This window comes from Entelurus aequoreus, linkage group LG05, assembly GCF_033978785.1.
Source record: "Entelurus aequoreus isolate RoL-2023_Sb linkage group LG05, RoL_Eaeq_v1.1, whole genome shotgun sequence".
Classification (NCBI taxonomy): Eukaryota; Metazoa; Chordata; class Actinopteri; order Syngnathiformes; family Syngnathidae; genus Entelurus; species Entelurus aequoreus.
The window spans coordinates 31,394,645-31,409,568 of record NC_084735.1 but is presented as its reverse complement, the minus strand read 5'-3'; the positions used below and the strand labels follow the sequence as shown (position 1 = coordinate 31,409,568).

At 38.2% G+C, this 14,924-nt stretch overlaps 1 protein-coding gene across 4 annotated transcripts in view; it reads left to right on the top strand.

Moving 5' to 3' along the window:
• Positions 1–8,906: 8,906 nt before the first annotated feature.
• sipa1 (signal-induced proliferation-associated 1) overlaps positions 8,907–14,924 on the top strand; it is a 58,588-nt gene continuing 52,570 nt past the window's right edge. For all 4 annotated transcript variants that reach the window (XM_062047761.1, XM_062047762.1, XM_062047758.1 and 1 more), the window contains exons 1-3: positions 8,907–9,028; positions 9,765–9,845; positions 10,206–10,233. The gene's annotated coding sequence lies outside the window, so the exon portion shown is untranslated. The remainder of the gene's footprint in view (positions 9,029–9,764; positions 9,846–10,205; positions 10,234–14,924) is intronic.

The window sequence follows — 14,924 nt, the reverse complement described above, 5'->3', positions numbered from 1 at the left end:
ATGTATAATACAATGCAAAAATGTCAATTTCTGCACAGGGTTAATTTCTGTCGCTTTCTCCTGCATCCTCTTTAAAAGTCCAACATTTTTCCCCGTCAGATTTGGACAACCATCTATTGTCACACCTGCCAGCTTCTCCCATTTCAGTCCTAACATGTCCAAACCTCTGTGAACAAGTCATTACCTGTGGTTGTCCCTTTAATTGACTGCAAGGCTGCCAGCTACTCCGTGATTTGAAAGTCTGCAGTTATCCCACGTAAGAAGATGAGCAGCTGGGCGGTGTCATGTACACCGCAGCCATACTTGCCAACCTTGAGACCTCCAAATTCGGGAGATTTTATTTGGGGGTGGGTATTGAGTTGGGAGGGGGCGGGGTTGAGGGGGAGGAGTATATTTATAGCTAGAATTCACTGAAATTGAAGTATTTCTTATATATATATATCTATAAATAAAATAAATACTTGACTTTCAGTTAATTCTAGCTATATATACATATATATATATACAGTATATATATATATATATATGTATTTTATTATATATATATACATATAAATAAAATAATCAATCAATCAATGTTTATTTATTTAGCCCTAAATCACAAGTGTCTCAAAGGGCTGTACAAGCCACAACGACATCCTCGGTACAGAGCCCACATACGGGCAAGGAAAAACTCACCCCAGTGGGACGTCGGTGAATGACTATGAGAAACCTTGGAGAGGACCGCATATGTGGGTAACCCCCCCCCCCCTCTAGGGGAGACCGAAAGCAATGGATGTCGAGTGGGTCTGACATAACATTGTGAAAGTCCAGTCCACAGTGGATCCAACACATCAGCAGGAGTCCAGTCCACAGCGGGGCCAACAGGAAACCATCCCGAGCGGAGACGGGTCAGCAGCGCAGAGATGTCCCCAACCGATGCACAGGCTAGTGGTCCACCCGGGGTCCCGACTCTGGACAGCCAGCACTTCATCCATGGCCACCAGACCTATGCAACTCCCCCTCGCAAGGGACAGGGGAGAAGAGGAGAGAAGAAAAGAAACGGCAGATCAACTGGTCTAAAAAAGGGGGGTCTATTTAAAGGCTAGATTATACAAATGAGTTTTAAGATGGGACTTAAATGCTTCTACTGAGGTAGCATCTCTAACTGTTACCGGGAGGGCATTCCAGAGTACTGGAGCCCAAATAGAAAACGCTCTATAGCCCGCAGACTTTTTTTTGGGCTCTGGGAATCACTAATAAGCCGGAGTTCTTTGAACGCAGATTTCTTGTCGGGACATATGGTACAATACAATCGGCGAGATAGGCTGGAACTAAACCGTGTAGTATTTTATACGTAAGTAGTAAAACCTTAAAGTCGCATCTTAAGTGCACAGGAAGCCAGTGCAGGTGAGCCAGTATAGGCGTAATATGATCAAACTTTCTTGTTTTTGTCAAAAGCCTTGCAGCCGCATTTTGTACCAACTGTAATCTTTTAATGCTAGACATAGGGAGACCCGAAAATAATACGTTACAGTAATCGAGACGAGACGTAACGAACGCATGAATAATGATCTCAGCGTCGCTAGTGGACAAGATGGAACGAATTTTAGCGATATTACGGAGATGAAAGAAGGCCGTTTTAGTAACACTCTTAATGTGTGACTCTTGAATTTCAATGTTCATTTATTTACACATATACTCTACTCCAGGGGTCACCAACCTTTTTGAAACCAAGGGCTACTTCTTGGGTACTGATTAATGCGAAGGGCTACCAGTTAGATACACACTTAAATAAATGGCCAGAAGTAGCCAATTTGCTCAATTTACCTTTAACTCTGTTATTATTAATAATTAATGATATTTATCTTTGTGGAAACACTGATCATCTTAATGATTTCTCACAATAAATATATATAGAAACAGATAAATATCAATATGCAACACTTTATTTTTATATTTTCTCTAAGTGCACATTTTTCAAATTGAACATTTTCAAATGATCACTTCTAAGACAGTCTTGTGAAATCACAATATCCCATTTTAACTAGCTAGCCACTAACATTTTTTAACAAATCATGAATTACTGTGCACCATGTTTGTACAAATAATAACTCATGTAAAATACAAAAGTAAACTCTCAAATTTTTAAATCATGTCACACTTTGAACTGGACACCAAATCTGTTATCTGTTTCTTTGTCAGATAGTGGGAAGCCTGGCATTGCATGCTGTTAACTAGTGTGTTGTACTCTGGTGTGTAACTTGACACTGCAACTCTGAGTGAGTCTTGCAGATGTGCATCAGTGAGGCGTGTTCTGTGTTTGTTCTTGATGAAGTTCATGTCAGAAAAGGCTGATTCACAAAGATAAGATTTTTCCTCATTGTTTGCGGAACCTTCTTAATCTTTTGGACATATTTTCACAGCAATCTGGCTTTAAGCTTAATTATGATAAATGTAAAATGTTAAGGATCGGAAATCTAAAGGGAACGTCCTTTCGAATGGAATGCAAAGTGCCTGTTTTGTGGACAGATGGACCAGTTAACATACTTGGTGTTGTTGTCCCAGAAAATCTGGAAGATCTAGGCTCAGTAAATTATGATAATCGACTAAGAAAGCTGGACAAAATTATGCAATTATGGAAAGGGAAATCCCTAACCTTGTATGGTAAAATGTCTATTGCCAACTCGTTAATTATTCCTCAATTTATTTATTAGTTTTTGTCATTACCAGCTCCATCACAAAACTTTTTTAAGATTTATGAGCGGAGGGTCTTCGATTTTGTCTGGAACGGCAAACCAGAAAAGATTAAAAGCAAGGTTTTGTACAAAGAGTATGAATATGGGGGCCTGAAACTTCTCAACCTTGAAGCTATGTGTCTGTCTTTAAAAGCATCAATTGTTCCAAAGATGTATTTAAACATTGAGTGGTACACAAATGTCCTGTTGGACAAAAAACATGTACTGTATCAAAAGAAATTGTATCCTTTTTTACAAGTGATCCCCTCCCAGAGAGTCTGCTGGGAAACATGGCGGGGTTCATAAAGGAAACAATCCACTCATAGTGGTGTTTTCAATTTTATGTGCCAGAAAAAAGAGACGATATTTTGCAGCAGTTAATATGGATGAACTCTAATATTGTAATAGATGGAAAGCCTTTCTTTTGGAAAAATATGTTTGAAAGAGGAATCATTTTTGTCAATGATATTATCAATGAGAATGGTAAAATTATGAAGTATGATGAATGTAGAGCTATGGATGGTGATGCTTGCTCAAGCTTTTCATTTTATCAACTAACTGGAGTAATTGGGAAAAGATGGAAACAAATAATTAATTATGGAACTACTAAATTATTAGTTTGTAAACCTCTAATAAGAAATTCTAGTTGGCAAAAAGGAACTAAAATAAATAGAAAAATATATAATTTTTATTTAATAAAGAAATCTTTGAAGGCTGCCTCATACAACACAAATGGAAAATGGGAGGACTTTTTTGACTGCCCGTTGCCATGGGATGCCATATTCAAACTAATCTATAAAACCACTATCGATGTGCAAAATCGTTATTTTCAAATTAAAATTATTTATAACTTCTTACCCACAGGGAAAATGTTAAAATTATGGAGTATGACAGAGTCAGATGATTGCCGATTTTGTTGTCAGGAGCCTGAATCACCCTGCATTTGTTTTGGTATTGTCCTATTGTGTCTTTGTTTTGGGTGGAAGTTGAAAAAATGTGTTTAAGGATTGGTTTGTTTATGAAGCTTAATGTGGTTTCTGTTATTTTAGGAGAGTTCATTGACAATCATGATTTAGTCAATTTAATTATAGTACTCGGTAAAATGTTTATTTTTAAGGCCAAAAACAAATATTCACTTAGTATTACTTTCTTTAAAACATTTATTCAGTATTTTCTAACTTTAGAAAGTTACATGGTTGAAAACGATAATGATGCCAAAAAACATTAAAAAAAAAGATGAGAAGTCCTCAAAGGCTTATTTTTAAAGTATAATTATGTTTATAGATTATGCGATATCTGTTGTTGTGTTCCCTAATTTGAGTGACCTGGACATAATCTGGACTGTACATGAATGCTTATTTTGAAAATGTAATTTTGTTTATAAATTATATGCAATCTGTTGTGTTCCCTAATTTTTTTCTGTGTACATGAATGAAGGTGTGTGTTGCTGAGTCCGACTTGGACATTATCTGGACTGGGCCTGGTTTAAAAAACCTTTTAAACAAATCTAATTTCATTGACAACCTGGTCTTTTAAAGATAAGGCCCTTTTTTTTTTAAATAAAATAAGATAAATAAATAAAAAACATTTTCTTGGATAAAAAAGAAAGTAAAACAATATAAAAATAATTACATAAAAAATAGTAATTAATGAAAATGTTAGTGGACCAGCAGCCTATACAATCATGTGTGCTTCAGGGACTGTGTCCCTTGCAGATGTGTTGTCTATGTTGTGGGAACCAGAATATTGGTAGCAGAAAGAAATAACCCCTTTTGTGTGAGTGGGTGTGGATGAGTGTGCATGGGGGAGGTTGTTTGGGTTGATGCACTGATTGAAAGTGTATCTTGTGTTTTTTCTATGTAGATTTAATTTAAAAAAAAATTGTTATTTTATTATTATTATTTTTTTTATTTTAATTTTTTTTTTTTTTTTTTTTTTTAGAACAGGCCCGCGGGCGACTCATCTGGTCCTTACGGGCGACCTGGTGCCCGCGGGCACCGCGTTGGTGACCCCTGCTCTACTCATTGTTGTATTTGAAAGTGCAATGCTTTGCAGCCAGTAGCACAGCCTTTGAAGGAGCGTAGGTATGGGCAGTGTAATATTTTGGGTTGAAGTCAATATATTGTCACCTCGCCTGGTTACGTCTCTTTACTTCATACTTCAGAACCGACTCCCACACTTACCGTCAGGGTGCGCAATACAACGTAAACCGTTAGCCAACCAAAAAGTAACCACAGACACTATACGGTATAGTGTTCTGTGGTTACTCTTTGCATACTTGCCAACCTTGAGACCTCCGATACCGGGAGGTGGGGTGTGGGGGGGGGCGGGGGCGTGGTTAATAGGGCAGTATATTTACAGCTAGAATTCACCAACTCAAGTATTTCATATATATATATATATATATATATATATATATATGTATGAAATAATTGACTTTCCGTGAATTCTAGCTATATATATATATATATATATTTTTTTATATATTTATTTTATTATACATATAAATAAAATAAATACTTGAATTTCAGTGTTCCGCATGCTATCCAGTAGATGGCAGTATTGTCCTGTTTAACTTCTCCGTTCATGACTGAGTATATCATTTCGGCCACCGTGTTCAATGGAGAAGTCTGTTCTAGAAATTGTACAGGCAACATACCCCTTCCCCTTCGAACTGTCCTGGATGAACTGAAATTCTTGTTTCCATTCGTTTTGGAACTTGCAAGCGTATTTCTTCATCTTGCTCGTCGACGGCATCGCCATGTCTGTAAGTTCCTCGTTCTTCTGCTTCGTCTCCTAGTTGTGTGCGCAGTTGTGCACTCTACTCTCTAAAAGCCGTAGATGTTATAACGTCATTGGGCAGGCAAGCTGTTTATATTGTGGGAAAGCGAACGTGAGAACAGGCTGTCCCCACTCAGGTCCGCATTGAGCTGGAGGGGGCGTGGCCTCCAGCTCCGGCTGAATACCGGGAGTTTGTCGGGAGAAAATTTCTGCCGGGAGGTTATCGGGAGAGGCGCTGAATACCGAGAGTCTCCCAGTAAAACCGGGAGGGTTGGCAAGTATGCTTTTTGGTTGGCCAAGCGGACGTGACGACAGGCTGTCCTCACTCAGGTCCGCACGGACCTGGAGGGGGCGTGCCTTAAGTCCGGCTGGAAATCGGGAGAATGGTTGTCCCGGGAGATTTTGGGAGAGGCACTGAAATTCGGGAGTCTCCCGGAAAATTCGGGAGGGTTGGCAAGTATGATCATAGCTCTCATCCAAAGCCAGTGAAAAGCAGTCAAAGTCGGCCGCTCTGTTCTTCAGCTGAAGCTCCAAGATTCCAGCGATGGTCTCAACCCGCCTCGTTACAGTGCTTCGGGAGAGTGACACGTTCTCAAATGCGCCCCTCTTCTCCGGGCATATCAGCGCAACAGAGTCCAATAAGCACTCCTTAAACTCTCCGTCAGAAAACGCCTTACTTTTTCTGGCGATTTTGTGAGAAATGACGAAACTTGTCCTGACGGCTGCATCTCTGGGGGTGTGAAATTTGGCAAAAAGTCCTTGTTGGGTTTGCCGTTTTACCATCAACGCATCAGCCTCCCTTGCGCGCTCTTCATCGGACAGATTCCGGTATTTTTCCTCGTGCTTCGTCGTGTAGTGTAGTGTGTACCACAAATTAAGCACACAGCTTTACCTTTCATCTCTGTAAAAAAAATACTTGGCAGTCCATGTCTTGTTGAAAACACAGCATTCGTCATCAACTTTTCTTTTTTTAGCGTGAGCTGACATCTCGGGGGTAACCGGGCATCACTTGTCGCTGTGCACTTTCACTCACAGGTTACACACGGACATATGTCCATAAATAACACTTTTCAAAATAAAAGCAGCACAGTTGTATTGCACGCATGACATAGATGTTTTTTAAAATGTAATTTGTGATTGCCGCTGTTCACATTCACTCACAATCACGCACGCGCATACGTCCACACGGAAGTAATACAAATAACGCTTTTCAAAACAAAAGCAGCACCGTTTTATTGCACACTCGACATAGATACTTTTTAAAATGTATTTTGTAATTTATGATTGGCTTCACGAGGGCCGGACAGGGACGCACAAAGGGCCGGATGTGGCCAGCGGGCCGCAGAATGCCCATGTCTGCTCTAAGCCGTACATCACCAAGCCCAATGCAAAGCGTCGGATGCAGTGGTGTAAAGCACATCGCCACTGGACTCTAGAGCAGTGGTTCTTAACCTTGTTGGAGGTACCGAACCCCACCAGTTTCATATGCGCATTCACCGAACCCTTCTTTAGTGAAAAATAAAATGTGTTTTTTTTTCAAATTCAAGACAAAGTTATATGTTTTTTTTTTACTGGTGCACAAAATGAACCGTGCATGAACATCACCTTGTTCAAAGAACAACACTAATACAGTGCATGAACTCACAACAAATTACACGCCTGCAAATCAGTGTGACTTCTGCTGTTGCCTTTGAGAGACCAGTTCAGATATGCGCCTTGGCAAGTGCCACTCTCATGTCATTTTCACAGCAAAGTCTGTTCTTTTTCTTCGTTTTTATGTACAGCATCCTCGAAAAGGATTGCTCGCAAAGATATGTTGTAACAAATGGTATAAAAAATTCCAGGGCTTTCTGAGCAATAACTAGATACTTTTCCATTTGTCGACACCAAAACGTTGAAAGCGTTGTTTTTCTGAAGAGTTGCTGTTGAAACTGGCTCTGCTGAATTTCAATGATTTTGTCGAGGTATTCATCATTGACGGCTGTCTCACCCATGCCGGATATGACTCTCTTGTAGGGAAATATCCGTCGAGAGACTTTGCAAGCTCATCTAAGTGCGTGGCAATTGTTTGCTTCAGTTCCATGGGTACAGAAATGTCTCCGAATCCAGACGCATCTTGTCGCTCACATGTTGCTCCACTGAATGCTCAAAAGTTTTTGCGTTTGCTCAAGCATATGGAAAATTAGAGGGAACATTGTTTGGGGGTATCCATAATACGCCGATAGGGAGAAGTTTTTATTTACAAGTCTTGACCTCTGCGGTGGAGGCTCCGCCAAACCCCTGAGGCCGACTCACCGAACCCAGAGGGTTCGATCGAACCCAGGTTAAGCACCACTGCTCTAGAGCGTTCTCTGGAGTGATGAATCATGCTTTTCCATCTGGCAATCTGATGGACGAGTCTGGGTTTGGACGTTGCCAGGAGAACGGTAAATTTCGGACTGCATTGTGCCAAGTGTGAAATTTGGTGGAGGAGGAATTATGGTGTGGGGTTGTTTTTCAGGTGTTGGGCTTGGCCCCTATAGTTCCAGTGAAAGGAACTTTGAAGGCTCCAGGATACCAAAACATTTTGGAAAATTACATGCTCTCAACCTTGTGGGAACAGCCCCTTCTTCTTCCAACATGACTGTGCACTAGTGCACAAAGCAAGGTCCATAAAGACATGAATGACAGAGTCTGGTGTGTATGAACTTGACAGGCTTGCACTGACTCCTGACCTGAACCCGATAGAACACCTTTGGGATGAATTAGAACGGAGGCTGTGAGCCAGGCCTTCTCGACCAACATCAGTGTGTGGCCTCACCAATGCGCTTTTGGAAGAATGGTCGAAAATTCCTGTAAACACACTCCGCAACCTTGTGGACAGCCTTCCCAGAAGAGTTGAAGCTGTAATAGCTGCAAAAGGTGGACTGACATCATATTGAACCCTATGGGTTAGGAATGGGATGGCACTTCAAGTTCATATGTGAGTTAAGGCAGGTGGCCAAATACTTTTGGCAATATAGTGTATGTGTGCCAAGCTTGTGGCATCATATTCAAAAAGCTGCATCAACAAAGTAGTCAGCAGAAGCTTTAAATACTAATGCTCATGTGATTTTCTATTAAAAAAACTGTTCACATTGCCCTTATGGGGTATTCGTTAAATGCATTCGACAGTATTCTTTATAGCCACGTGAGGGCACTGTTTTGTAACTGCTGTTTATTTAAAGGTAAAACTGCTTTATTTGCTATACTATATACGGTCTGTGGGTATTCTAAAGAAGATTGTCCCGAGCAACGTCGAATTGTGTATGAATGACAATTTCCCTCCAAATACGACAATGTGAAGCATCTGGTACGATAATGTGTCATTTTCCATTTGGCAACGTTGCACCGGCGGTCACATTGTGATTAATCACCAGCAGGTGGCATCGCAACACAGTGAAACCTTTGTGTAACGCTAGCTTAAGTTACAATTGTCAAACGATTCGTTTTAGGCGGAACACATATTGTCATTAAATTGGAACACGGTTGAATGATTTGTTTCCTGAACTGTAAGTTTTAAAACTTGTTTTTCTAAATAATGCAATTTTCCCCTTGTTTGAATTCGTGTTTGCTTATGCAGCACAATTAGCATGTGTTGTCATCACTAGCCATATTAACGTTTATAACACAAGTTTTAAACTATTAACTATGTCCCTTTGATAAGAATAGCTTAGTTGGAAAGTAGCTCCTGTGAAGTAAAATGCCTTTAATGCGTACACTGATCTACACCAGTGGTTCTCAAACTTTTTCCACCAGGTACCACCTCAGAAAACACTTGGCTCTTAAAAGTAGCACAGTAATGATGACCAACATTAAAATACAGTGGCGCAGTAAGCCTAAGTATTCATTAAAACTTAAAAAGGCAGAAAATTTATTTAACAAGTATATTTAAGATTTTTGGCCACTGTACCATGCATTTTACCATGAATTGATTAACGTGGACCCCGACTTAAACAAGTTGAATGAACTTATTCGGGTGTTACCATTTAGTGGTCAATTGTACGGAATATGTGCTGTACTGTGCAATCTACTAATACAAGTTTCAATCAATCAATCAATTTAACAATAAGCACAGTTTGAATAGTACCACTGTATTTGAATATAGGAAATTAAACACTGTTCTTCAAGTGATTATTTGTCGTACAACTAAGTACACAGTTTGAGGATCACTGATCTACACTAATATTAGCCACTAATACAGCGAAACTTCTTTATGTATTAATCTCTCACAGTAATTTCTGACAGGCGGAATAATTGTATCTGCTTCTCTGGGATCCATCCAAGAACATTTTGTCCTGACTGGGAGCACTACAACTGGAAGGATTAGTAAGTAAATTAGTCATTCAGTATTAAACAATCTACAACTGCTCATCCCGGCAGTTCTTCCTCAGAAAACTCACCACATTTGATGGCACATGAGTTGTTGTTTTTTTAATTTTTTTTAATACTGGATAATCGTTAAACATTCATTCATCAGTCACAACATTGACACAATTTGATGAGATCCAGACACTGAAGCAGTATCCAAATATGTTTAATATTATGTTTTGCAGTGGTATAGAAGTCCACGGAGAGCTGTTTGTAATATTCTGGCTCTCCTGTGCAGATGTTTAATGTATGCAAAATATTAGAAACCTCTCCATATGACAGGAAGTTTGACATTCTTGTTCATGTTTTGTGTTACAGAGAACGCTGGTGACCAATCCTTACTAAGGTATGCAGATTTTAAAGGGGAACTGCTCTTTTTGGGGATTTTTGCCTATCTTTCACAATCATTATCTAAAACAAGAACACATGTGTTTTTCTTTTTTCTATGCACTCTAACTAGTAAATAAATGCGATCAAAAGTCCGCTTACAATGGAGCCTGTGGGAGCTGCTCTATTATGCCTATAAAGAGCTTAAAAACATCCAAACACATCCATCAGTGTTTTATATACACACTAAGTATATACGTAATGTAGTAACAGGCACTTTCAGAACAACATGTAATTGTGTGAATGCCCAAGCATTCACACATATAAAATTGTACACCAAAAAAGTCATCTTTTTATTAGTATTCCGCCGCAAATGTATGCAGCGCCCCACAGTTTTCATCCAATCGGAACCGTTCAGGTATCAAAACGTTTGGCTTGATATTTTTAAAAATATCTTGGATTGCCCAGAATTTCTAGGACATTTTGCCCATTGAAAAGGAATGGTCCAATTTTCAAACATGCACAACTCCCACATTACTCACCCGATTTGAACCGTTCCACCACACACTCCACTCACATTGGACAAGTTAAAAAAATGTCCAGGAATTCACGTTTTTCCAAAGCCCTATGTTCACCTCTTCCTGGAAAGTTTTCATAGTCCACATTTATCAACCGTTTTTTGACCATTCCACCATCAAAATATTTCTTAGTTGAGTTTGAGTTTATTTCGAACATGCAAGCATACAACATGATACATCACAATTTCCAGTTTCTCTTTTCAACACGTTCGAAAAGGAGTAGGAAGAAACAGAGCTTATTTAATCTTACCCCTTTTCTTTACATAACAGTTGCAAAACTTTTTGTTCACTTCCTGTTCACAATTTTTTCACAATAAGTAATCACAATAAAAATAAATAAATAAATAATAGTAAGAATTTAATAATAATAATTGGTGAAGTAAGTCATATTTCATATGATGAGATAAGTAAATTTACTTTAAGAGTGAATGAATGGATGGATGAAATAAATTGAGAATGTTTGTCATGGTTCTTCTTCTTTGTACTTTGTAAACACTTTAAGTTTGAAGAGTTTCTTGAAGTGGATCATATTAGTACATTGTTTGATTGCTTTGCTTAATCCATTCCATAATTTAATTCCACATACTGATATACTGAAGGTCTTAAGTGTTGTACGTGCAAACAAATGTTTTAAATTACGTTTTTCTCTAAGATTATATTTCTCCTCTTTTTTTGAGAAGAATTGTTGTATATTCTTGGGTAGCATGTTATAGTTTGCTTTGTGCATAATTTTAGCTGTTTGCAAATTCACTATGTCGTGGAATTTCAGTATTTTTGATTCAATAAATAAAGGGTTTGTATGTTCTCTATATCCAACATTATGTATTATTCTAACTGATCTTTTTTGTAACACCGTTAATGAATGAAGTGTACTTTTGTAATTATTTCCCCATATTTCTACACAGTAGCTCAGATATGGTAACACTAGTGAGCAGTAGAGAATATGAAGGGATTTTTGGTCTAGAACATGTTTTGCTTTATTCATTATTGACGTGTTTCTTGCAACTTTATGTTGTATATTTTTTACGTGAGATTTCCAGTTCAATTTATCATCAATCATTATACCTAGAAATTTGGTTTCATTTACTCTTTCAATTTCTATTCCGTCTATTTGTATTTGTGTTTGACTTTCTCTTCTACTGTTACCAAATAGCATTATTTTAGTTTTACTAAGATTCAACAATAGTCTGTTTTTGTCAAACCATCTTTTTAATTTGTTAATTTCTTCTGTTATTATTTGTATTATCTCCTGTGTGTTCTCTCCTGAACAAAACGCTGTAGTATCATCCGCAAATAATACTAACTTTAAATCTTTTGTAGTTTTACAAATGTCATTTATATAGAGATTGAATAATTTAGGTCCTAGTATTGATCCCTGAGGTACACCACAGGATATATTTAGCGTTGTAGACGTGTGTTCGCCTAGCTTCACGTATTGTTTCCTGTTCGTTAGATAACTTCTTATCCAGTTTAAGACTAACCCTCTGATGCCATATCGTTCTAGTTTTTTGATTAAAATATTGTGATTAATTGTGTCAAATGCTTTAGTTAGATCCATAAAAACCGCTGCCGCACATTTTTTATTATCTATTGCATTGGTAATTTCTTCTGTAATTTCAATTAAAGCCATTGAAGTTGAAACATTAGCTCTGTATCCATATTGGTTCTCTTCGAGTATTCTATTTTTATTTATGAAACTTTCTAATCTGTTATTGAACAGTTTTTCGATGATTTTAGAAAATTGTGGAAGTAGAGAAACAGGTCTATAATTTGTAAATTGATGTTTGTCTCCAGTCTTATAAATTGGTGCAACTTTAGCTATTTTCATTTTGTTTGGAAATGTACCTGTTTGAAATGATAGGTTACTAATATACATTAATGGTCCTGAGATCTCTTCAATAACCTTTTTTATCGTTTCCATATCAATTCCGTTACAATCAGTTGAAGTCTTAGATTTACATTTTTTTGCGATTGTAACTATTTCCTCCTATGTCACATTACTGAGGAACATGGAGTTGGGATTTCGCTCTATGGTATCATTATAGTCCTCAATTGGAACTGGGTCTGGAATCCTTTCTTCCAATTTTGGTCCAATATTTACAAAATAATTATTGAAGCTTTCAACTACTTCCTTTATGTTGTCATTTTTTTAAATTTTCATCTAAGAAGTATTGAGGGTAGTCCCTCTTAGTTCCATTTTTAATAATGCTATTGAGGATGCCCCATGTTGCTCTCATATTATTTTTGTTCCTGTCCAATAATTCACTGTAATATTCTTTTCTACATGTTGGGACAACAAACACTCCTATTTTTTTTCGTACAAATTCCTGGTTTCCCCAAAATTCCAGGTATTCCGATATACCCATTCTCAATTCAAACAGTTATGTCAACATTTTTCAACCAATTCCAAAAATTCTAATATCAACCCCTTTATATCATCTAGGACAATTGTGCAAGTATCAATATTTTCAAAAATCCCCGGTTTTCCTGGAATTCCCAAATTTCCTGGAAGACATATACAGTTTTACAATGCCCTATATTCTCAAAATTTTAAACCCGATTGCGACCTTTCAACCATCCACCCACACTACTCTTCCGATATTTTAATAGGATAGGATAGACTTTTATTTAGCCCACTATGGGGAAATTACGTTGTTGCAGTGCAGGTTTTTACATACAGTAACATAATTAAAGCGTAGTGAAAAACAAAAAAATAGTAATAAATATTACATAGTGCTCGCTAATATGTATAGATGCAAGATAAAATACAACAAAAAAACACTAACATCCATATTGCACACCAAGAAAATAACAAAACAAAAAACATCACAGTAATCACGTAAATGCGTTGTAAAGTCTTATGGCTGTGGACCTGTGGTAGCGCTTCTTCATGCACTGTGGATGTAACAGTTTAATGCTGAAGGAGATACTCAGGACCTCCACAGTGTTGTGCATGGGGTGAGAGGGATTGGACGTTATGGGTGTCAACTTGGTCAGCATTCTTCTGTCAGCAAAACATGTTTTCCCTTTCCCAAATCTCCCGGTTTTCCCGGAATTTCCCAGAATTTCCTCCCCATTGACAATGAATGGGCATTATACTGTCGACTGCATATCCCACATCTCTCATTTGATTCGAACTGTTCTATCATCTATCTGTGTTGGCCCTGCGATGAGGTGGCGACTTGTCCAGGGTGTACCCCGCCTTCCGCCTGAATGCAGCTGAGATAGGCTCCAGCGACCCCCCGCGACTCCAAAAGGGACAAGCGGTAGAAAATGGATGGATGGATGGATGTTCTATCATCCCCACACTCCCCTCACCCTGGACACTCAGGCATTTCAGTTCCACTCACGCGTATTGGCGGCTTGCGCACATAGGGCATTCACACGCAATTTGTACCGGAATTGCAAATTGTAGTATTTAAGTATTTTGCAAATTTTAAGCATACAGCAGCGCAATAATTTTACAAACACATCACAATGTTCGCTTTTTTCTTCGACATCATCACTGATTACTGCTCACTGCTGACTTCATGAGTGACATCACTTACTGTACCATGTCTGCTCTCACTGGGATGCCGACTGCTGGAATGTTCATATATTCCCGTTGAAATGAAGAATGACTCAAAATCCTTGCTATTGAAAAAGGCGGGTGGAACTAAGCGTCTTTTCGTGTCTTTCTCCCCTTTTCCGAGCCTAAACAGGATGCCACAGTTGACCAGCTTGTCGGATTATGTCCTCATCCTTCTTCTATCCAGATGAGAGGCATTTTTTATGATCTAAAATAAACTTTTACCATGTCAGAGATGAAAAAGGGGCTCACCAGCTCGTGATGTCAATATAGCAGCAACAAGCAAGTTACAGTAGCTCTCTGTGACAATGCACTGCTAAAAATAGTTTGTCTGTGTTAGTTAGGGCTTATATTAACAGTATCACTAATACTTGGGTAATATTCAGGTCATATGATGTAAATAGAGTATGGTTGGCGGTTTTTGGATGGGTATTTAGAATATAGAGGCACTCTATTGTGAGCAGACTTATTATTTACGTTTATTTACGAGTTAGAATGCATAAAAAAATGTATCTGTCTTATCTCTCAAAATGATTGTGAACGATAGGCAAAATTCCCAAAAAA